The 17,047-nt window shown below is 45.2% G+C and overlaps 1 protein-coding gene across 1 annotated transcript in view; it reads right to left on the bottom strand.

The window, feature by feature from the left end:
- The window catches only part of TNR (tenascin R), a 397,062-nt gene extending 381,380 nt beyond the window's left edge, over positions 1-15,682 (bottom strand). The window contains exon 1 of the mRNA XM_059412852.1: positions 15,224-15,682. The gene's annotated coding sequence lies outside the window, so the exon portion shown is untranslated. The remainder of the gene's footprint in view (positions 1-15,223) is intronic.
- Between the last annotated feature and the right edge of the window lie 1,365 nt (positions 15,683-17,047).

The following is a 17,047-nucleotide window of genomic DNA, read 5'->3' as shown; positions in this document are numbered from 1 at the left end:
TCGAACCCCACATCCAGCTGTCTGCTCAGTGAGAGCCTGCTTCTCCCTTTCCCTGCCGCTCCCCCTGCTTGTACTCCCTCTCTCTCTCACTGTAATTGTCTGATGAGTCGGGCACCATGGTTTCGTCCTCCAACTAGGCAGAACAATTATCCAGTGACCAGTGACCCTGTGTTCCTGCTATGTTCCATCTCTCGGTTACCTTCCAACGGGCCCTTCCTGTGACTCTCAGACTTTGCATACGCTGTTCCTTCTCTGGTTAATGGGGTACCCCAAGCAGTCCTTCTGCCTGTCCCCTTCCCCCTGCAGCTGTGCCTAGACATTAACGCTTCATTCTGTTCTGAGGTAGTTACCCACCTTCATGGCTTCCCCTCCAGCCTGACCAGATTGGAATGTCCTCCAAGACAGGGAGCTATGCCTCTTTCAGCTGCAGCCGTTAACAAAAAGCCTGGCTCGGAGTCGGGTTTAGTAGCGACTTGTTAAAACAGAAAATCCTGGGTGGCTCAGTCCTTTAAGTGTCTGCCTCTGGCTCAGATCATGGTCCTGGGATCCTGGGATGGAGCCCACTACGGGCTCCTTGTTCAGCGAGGAGTCTGCTTCTCCCTCTCCCCACCCCAGCCCCACTCATGCTCTCTCTCGCTCGCTCTCTGTCTGTCTCTTTCAAGTAAGTAAATAAGATCTTTAAAAAACATTTTTAAATTAACAACAACAAAAAAAAAAAAAAAAAAAAAACCAGAAACAGAAGTACTGGATGAGGGCCCATTCGTTCATTCATTTAACCAATTTACTAAACACAGCAGTCCAGGCTAGGAATCTAAATGTTGAGTAAGACGAAGTTCTTATTCTCACAGAGTTTACATTCTGTTGGAAGGAGACCAACAGCAAGAAAAAAGTCAAATATGTTGGCTGGGGATAGACGTAATAAATAGAAACGAAATGGCAGAGTGACAAGGAGAGCTCTTTTGTTTATTCATTTTTTCACCTCTTCCTAGTTCCTCCACCTCCCAGCCCTTGGCAACCACTTTGCTACTTCCTGTTTCTGGGAGTTCAGCTTTTCTTTTACTATTTCATAAATAAGTGATACCATGCACTATTTCTCTTTCTCTGTCTGGCTTCTTTCACTTAACATAATGCCCTTCAGTTTCATCCGTGCTGTCACAAAGACAGGATTTTCTTCTTTTCTGAGGCTGAATAATGTTCCTGTGGGTGTGGGGGGTGTATTTCACACCGTCTTCATTCTTTCATCATCAGTGGACACTCAGATCGTTTCTATACCTTGGGAACTGTGAATAACACTGCTGTGAATATGGGAGCGCGGCGATCGCTTTAAGATACTGATTTCATTTCCTTTAGATACTTACCCCAAAGTGGAATAGCTGGGTTATATGGCAATTCTATTTTTGATTCTTTGAGGGGAGGGACCTTCATACTGTTTTCCATGGTGGCTACACCAGGATATGTTCCCACCAACAGTGCATAAGTCTCCCTTTTCTCCACATCCTCACCAGCACTTACTACCTCTTATCTTTTTGATGATGGCCATTATAACAGGTGTGGGGCGATACCTCCTTGTAGTTTTGATTTGTATTTCCCTGATGCTGAATGATGTTGAGCATCTTTTCATGTGTCTGTTGGCCATCTGTATGTCTTCTTTGGAAAAATGTCTGCTTAGGTCCTTTGCCCATTTTTAATTGGAATTTTCCTTTCTTCTTTCTTCTTTCTTTTCTTTTTTTTCTTTTTTCTTTTTCTTTTTTTCTTTCTTTCTTTTTTTTTTTTCTGAGTTGTATGGGTTCCTGCATATTTTGGATATTAACCCCTTATTGTATATAGGGTTTGCAATTATTTTACCCCACTCCATAGGCTGCCATTTCATTTTGTTGATGGTTTCCTTTGCTGTGCAAAGTTTCTCAGCTTCTTAGAGTCCCACTTGATTATGTTTGTTTCTGTTGCCTTCACTTTTGGAGTCAAGGGGAGCTATTTTAGATAAGATTATTAGGGTAAGCTTCTTTGTGAAGGTAGCATTTGAAATCACTTGCTTGGTGGGCATGGGCTCTATGTTCTTCTTCTAATGGTAGGACAGGGTAGAAGCTTGTCCCTGTGTAGTGCTGCGATGAGGGACTCAGGTTCCCAAGATCGTTGCCTGGGAAGGCAGGAAAGCCAAGACTATCTGGCCCACAGGAAACTTGGCTGTCATAGCATTAAGCATTAATCTACTGAGGCAGCCATCTCAGAACACACTGTAGAAATGAAAGGACTTAAAAACCTGATGCCACAGCCTTTGAGAGATACCCCAAGCCCTGTCCAATTTCCATGACATGCTGTAGAGCCCATGGGAGATGATTTTGTCCAGATACACAGGGCAGAGAACCTTCTTGATCTTTGTGATTTCAATTACCAGCCCAATCACAGCACAACGGAGAGGGCTATAAAATGATTAAATCCCAAACTTCAAGATTTGTGATCTCAATTCTGTCACTTACCACCTGTGCTACATTAGACAAGCCACTCAAACTACAGTAATTTCCCCATGTATAAAATGGGAGTAATTAATAAGAGTCATTTTGTTGACTAAATATAATAATATATAATCATATTATAAAATTATGAAACACAACAACAATGTAAGATGTTATTGCTACTGGGAAAAGGTAGTCAACATTTATTGAATACTTATAAAGTGCCAGGAGCCCAATAAATGTCGCCTTATAGATGTCAATAGATGTCAATAGAGCCCAATAGATGTCAATTTTCATGAAATTCCTAAGAGGTGTTATCATCCTTTTCTTAGAGTCAAGGAAGTAGAGGCTCTGAGAGATTGAGCGACCCCAGCTGGACCTAAGCTCAAGTCCACTATCTTCAGAGCTGAAGCCCTTCTCTCCAGCTCTGTGTCTTCCTGCCTCTGGATGGTTGGCCCAAGCTTGGGATAGAGTCTCAGCCCTGACCCAGAGCTGGGATGTGTGCTCTCCCACAAGTTCCTGGTCCAGCCTCTGTGCAAGAACGAAACACCAACCTCTAACCAAGCCTGCACCGGGCTGCCCCAGCCTCCTCAGTCCCCAGCGCTTCTGCTTCAGGATGAACCTGCCTTTGGGCTCGGTCGGCCACACTCTCTGGTACATTTTGGGGGTTGGAAAGACTCTAAGCCACTGCACAACCCAGCTGCTCCTTCGGCTGCCATTCTGCCACCATCCCCATCTCTGACTACTGAGCGGAGACATAGCAGGGCTACATCCAGCTGCCCAAGGCCCCCATCCAACACTACCCATCTCTCCTACCATCATTGGTGGTCCTGACCACCACCGGTGTGCCATTTACATCTTGACAGCTGGACGAGAAATTTCAACAGGAACTAATCTGCCTGCCATGCTCCTCCTAGCTGGACCAATCATTCGAGAATCCCTTACGGAAGTCTCATCTTGCACGATGGAAGAGCAGAGTTAAAAGAAGTAGCCCACAAGTGAATGGGTAGTTACAATTGTGGCCCAGATAATCCCCAAAGTGGATAAACCACAAAGTGAATGAGGCTTTTGTGGATAGATGAGAATTGACACCACCTTCCCCACCTCGTGAGATTGGATGAAGGAAAATGCATTTAAGAAAACTCACTTGCCTTGAAGCTGGATTCTTTTCTCATCCTGAAGGAGTTAGAGGAGGCTTTGTTGAAAAAACAGAATGACTCCCCAAAGGAGGGGGAGTGAAAGAATGACAACACTGAGCCCCCAAGAGAAATAATGACTGCTTTGGTCTTATTTTTAAACCAACCTTTGTGATTCAGACAAGTTTGTGAGGACTAGGATTCTCCAGTTTTTTGCAGCTCTTTCTCTCTTTCTCTGGCAATAGAGAACCTGGGTGTGGTTTCTGACAGATGCTCAGGACAGCACAGTAATTAAGTGCACAGAGTTCTTGGGTTCAAATCCTAGCTCTGCTATTTATTGTACACCTCCAGGAAAATTAAGTAATCTCTCTGCACCTTCATTTTTCCATCTGTAAAATGGGGATAATAATCGTTCCTCACTCAAAAGCGAGGATGCCTGGGTGGGGTGCCTGGGTGGCTCAGTCATTAAGGTTCTGCCTTCCGCTCAGGTTATGATCCCAGGGTCCTGGGATGGAGCCCCACATTGGGTTCCCTGCTTGGCAGGAAGCCTGCTTCTCCCTCTCTCACTACCCTTGCTTGTGTTCCCTCTCTCATTGTGTCTTTCTCTGTCAAATAAATAAACAAAATATTTTTTAAAAAGGTGACTGTACAAATTTATTAAGGTTTTGATCATTGCCTGGCAATAGTTTTAATCATGTAGGTGTTAGCAATTATTACACTACTGAAAAGTAGTCATGGATCTATTTTTGGATCCAGCTGGTGATTGATAAATCCAGGAGATCTCAAACATTCTAGAAGCACATCTTGAATAACCACTTCCCACAACTCCTACCTCTTCGCTGGCAGGGTCTGCTCGGGTGGCTGCTCCGGGGTGAGGCGCAAAACTTCAGAAATGAAAAGGCTCTTTCCCTTCCTAGCAGCCTTTTGCCATGGGCTAATAATCCCTTGCACAACATTTGACCTTAAGAACGTCAAAGGAAAAGGGCAAACATTTCAAGGAGCAGGAGCCGGGTCTCCTCCCGGTTTCCCCACTGGGGCAGAGCTGGGGATGTCAGGTGGGATCCCTGGCCTGTCAAATGTCGTCTCCAGGGGCCCACAGGAAGAGAGAGCGCGCGCGCACGACAGTGCTCTGTACCGCTCACTGTCTCCTGGGCTACCGCCACAGAGAAGAGAGGCTGCAGAGGGCTGGGGAGGGACCCTGTGGGGTCCGAGGGAGGATGCTGCCAAGGAAGGCACTCCAGTCCTCGTCTGGTGGCTTTCTTTTCTTTTCTTTTCTTTTTTTCCCTCCCAGTCTCCAAGGATGGCTGCCTGAGTCTTTCATTTTCACTAAATTAAGCTGATAAAATACAAATGGAAAAGGGGCGGGGGTGGGAGGAGCATACGGCACACTCCTCCTCTGCATTTAATAACTTGTGCACGGTGCCTCAGACCGTTTTTAATAACAGATGGACAGATAGTGGTCTCCTCCCCACCCCCACTTGGCACAGATCAGGGTCCAGATCAACAGCACCCTTCCCTTTCCTCCAGAATATTCCACTCGGTCCCTCCCTTGGATGGAGGCTGACCCAGGAGGGAAACCTTCGCCGTGGGCATGATTTTGCTGACCTCCTGAGGGTTAAGTCTGGAAAGGCCCCCCTAGGAGTCCAAAGATGCTCCCCAGGGAAATGTACTCCCAGGTCAGCAGCTTTCCTGCCTCTGAGCTTTCCCTAGAGTCTGTTATAGGGACAGGGACAGGGACAGGTCCCACTGTAGAGGCGATAGCAGTCATCCTTCCTCTGAGTGCCTGCAGTGGGTGCTCTGGCCCAGAGGCCTGCGAAAGACCAGGAAGAGCAGCAAGATGACAAGAGGGGAGGGTGCGAAGGGAGTTGGGGGAAATTGGAAGGGGAGGTGAATCCTGAGAGACTGTGGACTCTGAAAAACAATCAGAGGGTATTGAAGGGGTGGGGGGTGGGAGGTTGGGGGAACCACGTGGTGGGTATTATAGAGGGCACAAATTGCATGGAGCACTGGGTGTGGTGCAAAAACAATGAATACTGTTATGCTGAAAATAAATTAATTTAATTAAAAAAAAGAAAAAAAAAAGAAAAGAAAAGAGGGGAGGGTGCCAGTCCCTGCTGGTCTTCCCAATGTATGTGTTCCTGCGGCCAGTTTCAGGCGATGCCCCTGGGGAGAATATACTTCCAAGTAGCCACATGACCCTGATCTCTACCCTCAAAAGTCACCTTTTCTGCCATGGACACTTCCATCAGGAGAAAACTGTAGGGACTGAAGACTTTCTGTGGCCATTATGGGATTATGGGCCTTCATCTACATAATGGCATCTCATTTAATCCACGCAGTGATTCAGAGAGGTAGGAACTGTTTACTGTATTTCGTGGGGGAGGAAAGAAAGGCTCAGAGAAGTCAAGTGACTTCCCCAAAGCTACACAGTCAGTACAGGCAAAGCCGGGATTCAAAGGCTTGTTTGTCAGGGTTTCACTGAACATTTCTGCCAGCCCCGCGTGGACGGTAACGGGTGGCAGGACAGGCAGAGTGGGGGTGGGAAATGTGGCACAGGCCAGGTAGGGGCGGGTCAGCGCGGGCTTTGCAGTCTCATGGCGGCATCCGACCTGGAGCTCCGAGGAGCAGAATCTGGCAGCTTCCAAGGTGGATGAAAAGCCAACCTTCCTCAAATTGTTTTATTTAAAAGCCAGACTCCTGACTGTTTGAAGCCGCTTGATTTTGGCAGTGCTTTTTCCTTTCTCTCTTTTTTCTCGCTGCTTTTAAACAGCCCTCAGAGATAAGGGGAAGGCGCCAGTTGCTGGGGGCCTGGCTTGCAGGTGCGCAGACCTGCTTCTCCCGCCTCTGCTGGCCCCGCAGCTGGGCCCCTGGGGAGTGAGCGGCGCGTGCACACCACTGAGCTCAGGGGGCGAAAGGCGGCAGGCCCTGAACTGCTCTGCTCCTGACGTATAGATACAGATGAAGTCTTTTGCTTTTATAGTGAGTTTCACCAGCATTAAACTTCATTTATATCTCTATAAATATATACGGCTTTGAACGGGAGGCTTTATGGCTGGGTTTATAAGTTCCAGCTCCCCATGGCACACGCTAGGTCACGGTGAGGGAGACAGCCCCTTTATAGACAGCGTGGCCTCTGCCCTTTCGGACTTGACCTTATGCAGGGCTCTTATCTGGTATTCCGGGCCTTACGCGTCTGCTGGCCGAGCTCCCAGCCCTTGCCCTCTCTGCACCTACCTCCCGGCTCACAGCTGGCCGGGTGAAGGGGCAAGAGGGCTGTGGGCCAATCTCCTCCCCGAACATGCCCCTCGGCCAGGGCCCCACGGCCAACCTGGGTATAGGCTGGAGAGGCTGACAAAACCAGGTTTATTAAGGTATCTGTTTGACAGAAATCCATTTAGATAAACAGACTGTTCACGCAGATGCCGGCGCTCAGTGGTTACGGGGTTTACAATACTTCACGAGACAGGAGGCGGCTTCTCTCCTGATGCACTTGGGGAGATAAATTCAAGGTAATCTATATAAACTCAAGCCTTTGAAATTGCACACCGTCAAAAAATTCAAACAATTACTCTAGCCCAGTCAGGAGGTGGCTGTTAGATGTTCTTCTTATGGAAAACAGAATTATAAGGGAAGGGAAAATGTTTCATAAATAAAACTCAGACTGGCAGAAGCATCTGGAGGGAGGGAAAGGCAAGGGAAGAAGAATCCAAAGGTTCGTGGTCCCCCAGCTGAGTGCAGAATGTGGCTCAAAAATCCAGTCTCTCCTTAAAGCTGAAATTAATTTTGATCCAGTACAATTTCCAGGCAATTAATTGGCAAAAGGCAGCTTTCAGATATTTTAAAATATCAGCCTGCCAAGCTCTTGGTACTGAAGCAGGAGAAGAAAAAATAGCCAACACATGCTCTTAAAATCAAGGTGATATAAAACATGGGCCAGCCCAGACCATTAGCACTTGAGAATGTAAAATCCAGGTCAGCCCAGATAATTGTTAGCCTGTTAAAACATAAGCACCCCAGGCTGCACCCAAGCCCCAGACCTCAGGAATTTGCAAGTGGTTCAACCATTCACAGACCGCGGGAGGCACTGTCCTTGACAGTACTTCTGTGCCATTTAATTTTCATAAGAACTCTTTAAAGACGATCTGATGGATTCTATAGGTGTTTGTTTGTTTGTTTGTTTGTTTGTTTGTTTGTTGGTGTGGGGAGGATAATAGAGAGGTTCCTGATGAGGAATTCAGTGTAAGAAGGGTTAAGTAATGGCCCAAAGGCACAAGTTCAGACATGGCGAAACAGGAATTTGAAGCCAAGTTTCCTGGTCATAACTCCCCAGGCCTTCCTTGAAGCACGCATGTCCCAGAAGAGGAGAGTAGGGCTAAAACCAAAGCTGCAGAAAACAGTGGAAGCACTTGGGCTCTATTTCAAAAAGATTGAGTTCAAAACCAGTCTTGCCACCATCTAGCTGTGTGTCCTCGGACAAGTTATTCAGCCTCTCTGAATTTAGCTTTGTTGCCCTCCATCTGTTTGTTCTGTCTGCTATTTCAAGCCCAGTTGTGCCATGACCAAGGTCTCCTTTTCTCATCTGGCTGGAGGTTTTCCTTGCCCATCTTTCCCATGGGTTGTTGTAAGGATTAAATAAAGATACATACAGCAGCTAGCACAGAGCCCTTCACATGGTGACCTCTGTTAAATGAAGTTATTTTCTCCCATTATTGTGAGAATGAAGTAAGATACTATATCGTTTGGCCTGGTAGAATGCCTGGCCTGTTGTGAACATTCCATAAATAGCAAGTGTTACTAGTATTGTTATGGTGGTGGTGTTATTATTTGACTAGGAAAACAAATGTAGGAATTCCTAGACTCCGGCTGAGCAGAACCAACAGCAAATGAGAAAGATTTATTGAGCTTTGTTGTATCTCAGGCCCTGTGCTGGGCTCTTTCAGCCCTAATAGAATCAGCTAAGTGGAAAGGCACCTAGATTTTTTACATATAAAGATCAGCAATAGGGGGAGAAGCGTATGGGAATAGCCCTGTTTTTGCCTCATTAAAACTGCACTGTGTATATAAAAAAAAGTTTAGCAATTGTTAATAGCCAAAGGAATGATAAAGGCAACATAAGAAAGTGGTTAAGGCACAGACTTTGAACCAGTCTTATCACTACTTAGCTGTAAAAAGTTGAACAAATCACAATGCCTCGGTTTTCGTGTTTGTAAAATGGGGATAACAGCATATGTTGCAGTGTTTTAGCCACAAAGTGATACAAAATGTTTAAAGTATTTATTGTTAGCAATAACAGCAAACATTTATTAAGGGTCTTCTCTGTGCCATGCACTTGGCAGAAGCATGTAGAAAGCACTCACTCCATGTTGGCTGGTGTTATCATTAGGCAATAGAAAGATACAAGTTGCCAGGGCCCAGAAATATATATTTGAGGTGAACTAAAATCAAAGACCAAATTCAGCCCAGAGAAATTGCTAAGCTGTTGTCCAATATTAGCCATTCTGGGTTGATACTGTCCCTGGATCAGTGTTCGAGGATTTTCTTTCTTAGTCCCTTTTATAACCATATAGTATGAAAAAGACACATCCAGACTGAAAGAACCATGAGCTCCTCATGAATCCTGGTAACAACCTTTTATTAAATCATCTACAGGTAAAGCATAAGGTGTGATTGTAAGATCCAAGTGGGGGTGAGTTTGGAAGTGCCCTGTTCTCAGGACCAGGGGTACCTTAGAAGATCAAAACTAAGATCCTTCAGAAAACTGTAAGGAGTCTATCGGCTTATATGTCCTTGACCCTAGAACTCCTCCCATCATGGAGTCTCACCTTCTAATGCATAAATTGGAAAGGACCCAGAAATGTGTCCACAGCATGAAGACTCTGTCTCCCCATACCTCCCAGTATCTCCCTGGGGTAAGACTGGTGCCTTCAGCGGGGAAATAGAGCAGAGTGGAGGGTCCTGGTCTACTTGAACTGCATCTGTTGTACACTTAACAGTGAGGGCCGGAGTACATGAACCACACCCAGCTGAAAAGGGCAGGGGTGGGGGGAAGGCACCAACCCCCTTCTTATCCTTCTTGATTTGCCTCCAGAAAACCACCTGTGTGGTCCTCATAGGGGAAAGGGAAGAATTTCAACCCTAATGGGAGCTATGACCAGACAGCTCTTTCCCACTTTGCTAGAGAGTAAAGCAGAGGCAATTGACCAGAATTAAAAAAGCAGAGGAGTAAGCAACCCAAATGTCCATCAATGGACATGGATAAACAATAGATAAATGGATAAACAAAATGTGGTATATAGATACAACGGAATGTTATTCAGCCTTAAAAAAAAAAAAAAAAAAAAAAAGAAAAAAAAAATGAAGAAAAAAAAAAAAAAAAGAATTTTATAAACCTAAAAAAAAAAAAAAAAAAAAAAGGAATGAAGTCCTGACACATGTTACAACATACATGGACTCTGAAGACCTCATGATGAGTGCTATAAGCCAGTTACATAAGGACAAATATGGTATAATTCCACTTATAGGAGGTACCACGTCCAATTCATGAAGACAGAAATAGAGTGGTGGTTACCAGGGGCTGGAGGGAAGGGAGGCATGATGGAGAGTAATGCTCAATGGGTATAGAGTTTCAGTTGGGGAAGATAGAGACATTCTGGAGATGGACGGTAGTGAAGTCTTACCCCAAGGAGATACTGGGAGATAGCAGGAGCCATAGCCCTCACCTTTATCAACACACTTCCGGGTCTTTCCCATCTTTTGCATCAGAATTATGCACAGCAGTGTAAATGTACTTGATGTCACTGAACTGAACTCAAAAATGGCTAAATTGGTAAGTTTTACATCATGTATACTTTATCACAAGGAAGAAAAAAAGGGAAAAAGAAGAGGGTAAAACTGTTTAAACTCCCTTTGCCAACTGACATACTGGTTACTTGCTGTGTTCTATATAGATCAATACAGGTCTAGTCCAAAGGCATATTTCAAGGTAAAGATGTAGTGATCCATATATACCATTGGAAATAACTTTTTAGAACCTATTCCAATTTCCCCTTCCCACTGAACTTGTCCTTAAGATGAAGTTCCATTTAGGTGGGGAATCTCATCTGATCTTTTTTTAACACAGCCTGCAGTTAACAAGGCAAAGCCATGTCTCTACACTTCTCCCAAATCATCTACTAGAATTGGCTTTGTGGAAATCATTCAGATTTTGAATTTCTGCACAACTTCTACCTAGACATTACTAAATCGACTCTCTTCTGACTTGCCGCAGCCCAGTGGCTTAGCACCCTACACTCCACGCTGTGGGCTCCTGGCTGGGAGAACCAGCTCAGGAAGGAGACTTCCCATGAATGAGATGGCTGGATGCATTCTCTGAGGCAGGCAATCCCAGAAAGCAGAGTTTGGGAAGAAGGTGCTCAGTAGAGTCTCTGAGTGAAGGAAGGAAATATGTATGTTTGCCCACTAACCACGTAAACAGTTCTATGACCTACTTAGACAAATTTTGAGGCTGGCCAAAGTCCCTGATTAACTGCCAAAAAGTCTAATCTCTTAGTTGAGGACCTCCTGCTCAAATTGCACACAAAATGCCTCATCTCCATCCAACATTCCCTGAACCTAGAGCATCTACAGATACAAAATGGGAGAAAATTGAACAGCCAAAGTGACAAGACTAATTACGTAGGGGGTGTGTATGTTTTTTTTTCCCATCAAAGGCATCAAAATTTCATGATAACTTCATTGCTTCTCCATGATAAAATAGAATAGACTCTCCAATCTGGCCTACAACCAGAGATGGGAGGGGTACTTGGGTGGCTCAGTGGGTACATCTGCCTTCAGCTCAGGTCCTGATCTCAGGGTCTTGGGATGGATCCCTGAGTTGGGCCTCTTGCTCAGTAGGGAGTCTGATTTTCCCTCTGCCCTTCCCCTTGCTCATGCTTATGCTCTCTCTTGCTCTATCTCTCTCTCTCTCTCTCCCTCTCTGAAATAAATAAATAAAATCTTCTTTTAAAAAACTGCTAAAAAAAAACAAGGATGGGACTGGAATGGAAATCTCTAAATGAAGCTATAAGGATATCATGGTACCTGAGTTGCCCCAGAGACCTTGGTTCTAAAGCCACTCTTGAATAAGGAGGAACAGCAATCTCCTTAGCCAAGACCTTTGTGGATGGGGCTGAATTTCACAGTGTAAGCACTATTGCAATGACCTTTCCTTATCACTCTTCCTAGTAAGTTCACACAGGTCCTCTTTCCTCACCTCACCCTCTTGGAACCCAGATGAGATGACTCATGACCAGCCACCTGAATGCTCAATTCCAAGTTTTTAATAGAAATTTTAACATCAACTCCATGCACTGTACCATCAAATAATAGGTCAGTTCAGAGGTAGAGACCAGCAAGGGCTTCCCTATTTCCTATGTGGTTTTGATTGTGCCTTGCACATGTACACACACACACACACACACACACACACACTCACTCATACACTTGAAATGGCCTTGTGACTTCCCAACCCTATGACCATAAACTTGGATGAGGGCTACACCCCTGCCTCACTCCTTTAGCCACCCAATAACAATAACCTCAGACCTCTTAAATGTTCTCTTGAAACTCTACTATAGTCTACATGACACATCTATTAAATAACACATTAAGAAATATATTTCCAATGCAAAAAGTAACAGTGAAAGCCATGGTGAGAGAAGTCAGAAAGTGATGGGGGAGGGAAAGATTGAGGGAAATCTTACATATTGTGTTTGGGATAGTGGCTAAATGGGTGTATGAAGTCATCAAAACTTACTAATACGAATACTTAAGATCAATACATTTTATTCTATGCAAACTGTATCTGAATTTTTTTTTTAAATGTAACAGTGGCACTCTCCAGACAAAAGAGTTGTGGAGAATAGGGCAAGATGCCAACTTCTTCTTCCCCTTCACCTTTCTTGACATATCTCATCTCCCCCAGATCCCAGAGGCAACCTAGAAGAGTGTCCCCTGCTTCATGAGTGAGGACTAGACTTGAGAAGACAGTGGTTTTCTCTCCAAAATGCTTGCCAGAGGTGAAGGCTAGGGCCGCCAAGGGAGCTGAGGTTTTGTTTGTGGGGAGGGCTTGTGTCCAGTCTCCCACTCCTCTCTTAGGGTTTCTGCAGGTGCTCAGTTCTCGACCCTCCTCTGTTCCCTAGTCATTCTCCCCACATTCTGAGCCACAGAGTACTCAATGCAGCTGCTCCCAGAGAAAGTTCAGAGGAGAGAAAAGTCATCAAATACCTAAAACCAAAATATCCATGGCAACGTGCCCTGGAAGGATGCCCTTAACTGGGATTTCTAGGACAAAGTTAATGTGGAAATCAGATGCCTGATCTCAGTTCAGCCTAGAGGTCACCAGATGGGAGTTCTTGTTTTTTATAGTAAGCCCAAAGAGGTCTTCATCTGGCTCCCAGCCATCTTCTTGGTTGAGAACCTAAGGCTAGAAACACCTTGACATTCTCTTGATTCTCTTTCTTCACCAGGGAGAAGCCACTGCTCTACACTGAGTTCACTAAAAGGTCTCAGTTGCAAATCTGTCCACTGGGGAGCAATACATCCTGCTCTCCCTCACATGAGCATTTCTGCATTTCGCAGGTGATGAAATATTAGGAGACCAGAAGTTCTATTTCCTTTCCACTTTTGCTACCCTCTAGCCTAGCACTTTAAATGCCTATGCCTCCCCATTTATTAAATGGGCCCAGTAATGACACTGAGCACTTCTTTCAGAGAGAATTTAAGGACATTAATGAGATAATGACCACTAAGTATGGTGACTTCAGTAATAAATGGTGGCTTTGGATAGGGTCCACGGCAAGGGCAGGAATTTCTTCTAAACTATCAGGGATATGTCATGCAGAAATCTATCTCCTTTCTCGCTGAAACTGGAAGATTTCAAGGATGGGAGGAGTTGGGAGAGTTGAAATTTCAATGAGTCAGTGTTGGTTTCTGATGCTCTGGCTTTGTCTGTTTCAATCTCTTTCCCTACCATTAAAACCTCTGATTTCACTATTTTGCTTACTGCATTACACTTCCGGCCATTCTAGGGAAATGCCAGGGTTTCTGGATTCAATGGCAAGCATAGTTAAAAATAAAAGAAAGAAAGAAAGAAAGAAAGAAAAGAAACCAACAATAGTGCCATTTCACTAGGGATATGTTTCTCACCCAGAAGGCTCCCCAACCAGAAGCAGAGAGTATTTTGTTCAGTTTGGAGGAGGGGCCCAGAATGCTGAATTAAATAAAAAGACAGAGTCGCCACCTTAAAGTTCACTGGGGACCGGAAGGAGTGAAAACACCCATTCTGACTCTCCTCTTCAAGAAAGTGAGCAGAAGTTTAAATAATAAGGTTACTCTTATCAGAAACGTCATCTCTTTATAATACTCTTGGGCTGCTGGCTTCAGAGAAACATGGATGCTTGAAGGAAGTCCCCAATACCACTTGTTGAATGACCCCACCCAAGCAGTTGTGAGTGAGACTGAAGGGCAGGGGGGTACAGGCAGATAGTGTCACTGAGGCAAAGCCAAGGTAGTTGCAGGAATTGATTGAACATATTTCTGAGGGGCAGGAAGCAGAAGAGACAGAACAGTACCTTTCAAAAAAAAAAAAAAAAAGTAGGCATGAAGTTAAAGCAATGATGAGTCCATCTGTGGAATCTCTCAGTGCTGGAGAACACAGCACTACCCCAAGCCCTTTTTGAGATCAGGATCAGTCCAGGTTCACTTCTGCTTTCCCAGACATATGGAGACAAGCCTTTCTCCTGAGCTGTCTTTCACTGGCATACAACAGGGCAGAATAGACTTTGTCCTCTTTCCAACCACACATAATCAAACATGACCAAAAACAACAACAACAAAAAAAGTAGGGATCACGTCTTGCCTTCTTGTAAATGTAATATAATCCACATTGGCCAACCTCTGTAAAGCTCAAGACACTGACATTTTCCTACCACCATGAAGTCAGGGGGATCACAGTCCCCCAAATCACCCCAACCGGCTGCTTACCTGTTGCACCTGCCCACTTGCCACAGATTCCCACCAGGAGAAAAAGTAAAAGGTCAGACTGGGCTTTCTCCACAGCAAGAACCCAGAGATCCTGGGGCAGCTGACATTTAAAAAGCCACCTCTTCCAAGCTCTCACAGAGGAGCATAACTTTTAACTCTAGCCCCGCTCCCAACCCCCTCAGGCTTCCTTTGCGGCACTTTCCCTCCATGGTTTGTCCGGAAAGAGTTAAAGAAGGTGCATGGCTAATTCCCCAAACCCTTCCTCTTATCTACATAGGAAAAGAACAGCTCTACACAGAGACTAGCAGAAACCCACTGGCAATTTAGCTCAGACCTCACCTATCTTATGCAACAGCACACACGCACGCACACACACCCTTGAAGGCCAGAGTCCACGGCCCCCTTTAATTCGGTAGACACAGTTTTGCGCCTCTCTTTTCCCTACACAAAACCCGGCTTCAATGGCAGCGGAAAGATAGATGTAACCTTCGTGCCAAGCGCCTTGCAGCAACACACAGGGATACACGGGAACCAAAAATGCATCTCATAGCTCTCCGTGGTGCTGAAATCACGCTAGCGAGGAAATCGAAGGAGCAAGTGCGCTGAACTTACCCGGCTGAGGGTGGGAGGCAGGGGAGCGAAAGGAGCTTCCTGCGAAGAGAATTCTTGTCTGTGCGGGCTGGAAGCAGCTGATGCGCTCACCTAGAGAACCCACCTCTCTCCCTTTTCTTCCCTTCCTCCTTTTCTGGGAGGAAGAGAGGAGGCTCCAGGAAAGAAACGAAACCCAAGCTGACAGGGCTAGAGTGGAAGGAGAAAGAGGAGGCAACAAAAATAAGATTAAAAAGTCAGGTGGCTTTACTCCACTGGTGGTAATTCCTTGGGTCGGGGGGACCCCTCTTCTCTTGTTCTCGGTGTCTGTGCCTTTCTCGGTCTCTGCGTGTTGAGCCAACAACCCTAGCACAGTAGGTTCCTGCCTCTGACGTGAGAGACAAGGAAGCCTGGGACTGCTTTGCTGTCTCTCTCTCACGCGCTCTCTCTTTTCCCCTCTTGCTGAAATTTCAGCAGCATGATATATATTTTTTTTTAAGCCTTCGTTTTTTCCATCCCCCTACAAGCGGCCCCCTAGTGGACAGAAAAGAAAAGCATCCTGAGTCCTTTTAAACAGTCCAGATTCAGACACAGGAGCAATCCCCCTACTCACAAACTCCTGGGGGCTGCTTCTGCACAGATAGGGTCCTGCACAGCAGAGTCTTCCTTCTGGCCAACCCAGATAGGAAGAGAGAGGGAGGCAGAGGAAGAGGGAGAAGGGAGAGGCAGGAGATTTGCAGATTCTTTGTCCGCAATTACAGAAGTAAAGTGTGGAGCGGGGTATGGGAAGTGGTTGGGGAGAGAATGTTTTTTGAATGATGAGTTGTGTATGTGTGTGGGGGGGGGGTGGTCTCAAGTGCTTTCAGATCCTGACTCGGCAGAATGACACCCTTTGAGGAGTCAGGGTCAGCAGCTGGGGAAACTCTGTTAATACTTACAACAACCCAGAACTGGAGTGCTGAAAGGGGCCAGTGAACACAGGGAAACGAGAAAGTATCACCACCTCGTTTGATGCCCTAATATGGCTTTTTTGAAAGCTGGTAGGAAAAATATATGGGAAGCCTCGGCCTGGGGTATCTCTGAGATGGAGAGAGAAGCGACCTCTTTGAGTATCTGTAGGGAACTGTGGCAGAGAAGAGCCATTAAGGGGCCATTTCTCAGAGGCTCCTGAGGGATGTCTTACACTGCTTTTTAAGTGTATAGTCTCAGAACCTCCTGAAAAGAGTCCTAGTACCTACATCTACAAAGTTACATTCCAGTTTCAGCTTGCCACTCACTTACTGGATATTTTGTTTCTTTATGGCTCAATTTCACTATTTGGAAAATGTGGGTAATGCTGCCCCCTCCCTACTGAATAGAAGTGCTGAGGGTTGGAATGGTTTAGAGACACAGAACCGCAGAATTGGCAGGGAATTTAAAGGTTGTCCTATCAAAACACTTTTTTATGTTTAATTTATACCTAACAAATAATGATGGTTAGCATTTATGAAGTAGTTAGCAGGTATCAGGCACTGTTATAAGCTCTTATATGTGTTAGCTCAGTTAATATATGTAATAAGCCTAGAATGCAGATGCTATTATTATAGCTTTATAGACCAGGAAACTGAGGCACAGAGAGATAGAATGTTTTGCTCAAGATCACACAGTTAGTGACCAGCAGAGGGGGTGCTGAAATGCAGGCCATCTGACCACAGAGCTTAGGTTATTAACCTCTATGTAAAATGAATATGCACTTCAGACATGACAGCATCTGAAAAAATAGAAGAAAGAACCCTAGCTATCATTATTTTGCTTATGATAAAGTGTCTAGATTGTTGTAATAAATTTATATGCCGCTGAGTTTTTAAA

Source organism: Mustela nigripes, chromosome 10, assembly GCF_022355385.1.
Source record: "Mustela nigripes isolate SB6536 chromosome 10, MUSNIG.SB6536, whole genome shotgun sequence".
NCBI classification, from domain to species: domain Eukaryota; kingdom Metazoa; phylum Chordata; class Mammalia; order Carnivora; family Mustelidae; genus Mustela; species Mustela nigripes.
This window is presented reverse-complemented; position numbering and strand designations above follow the sequence as displayed.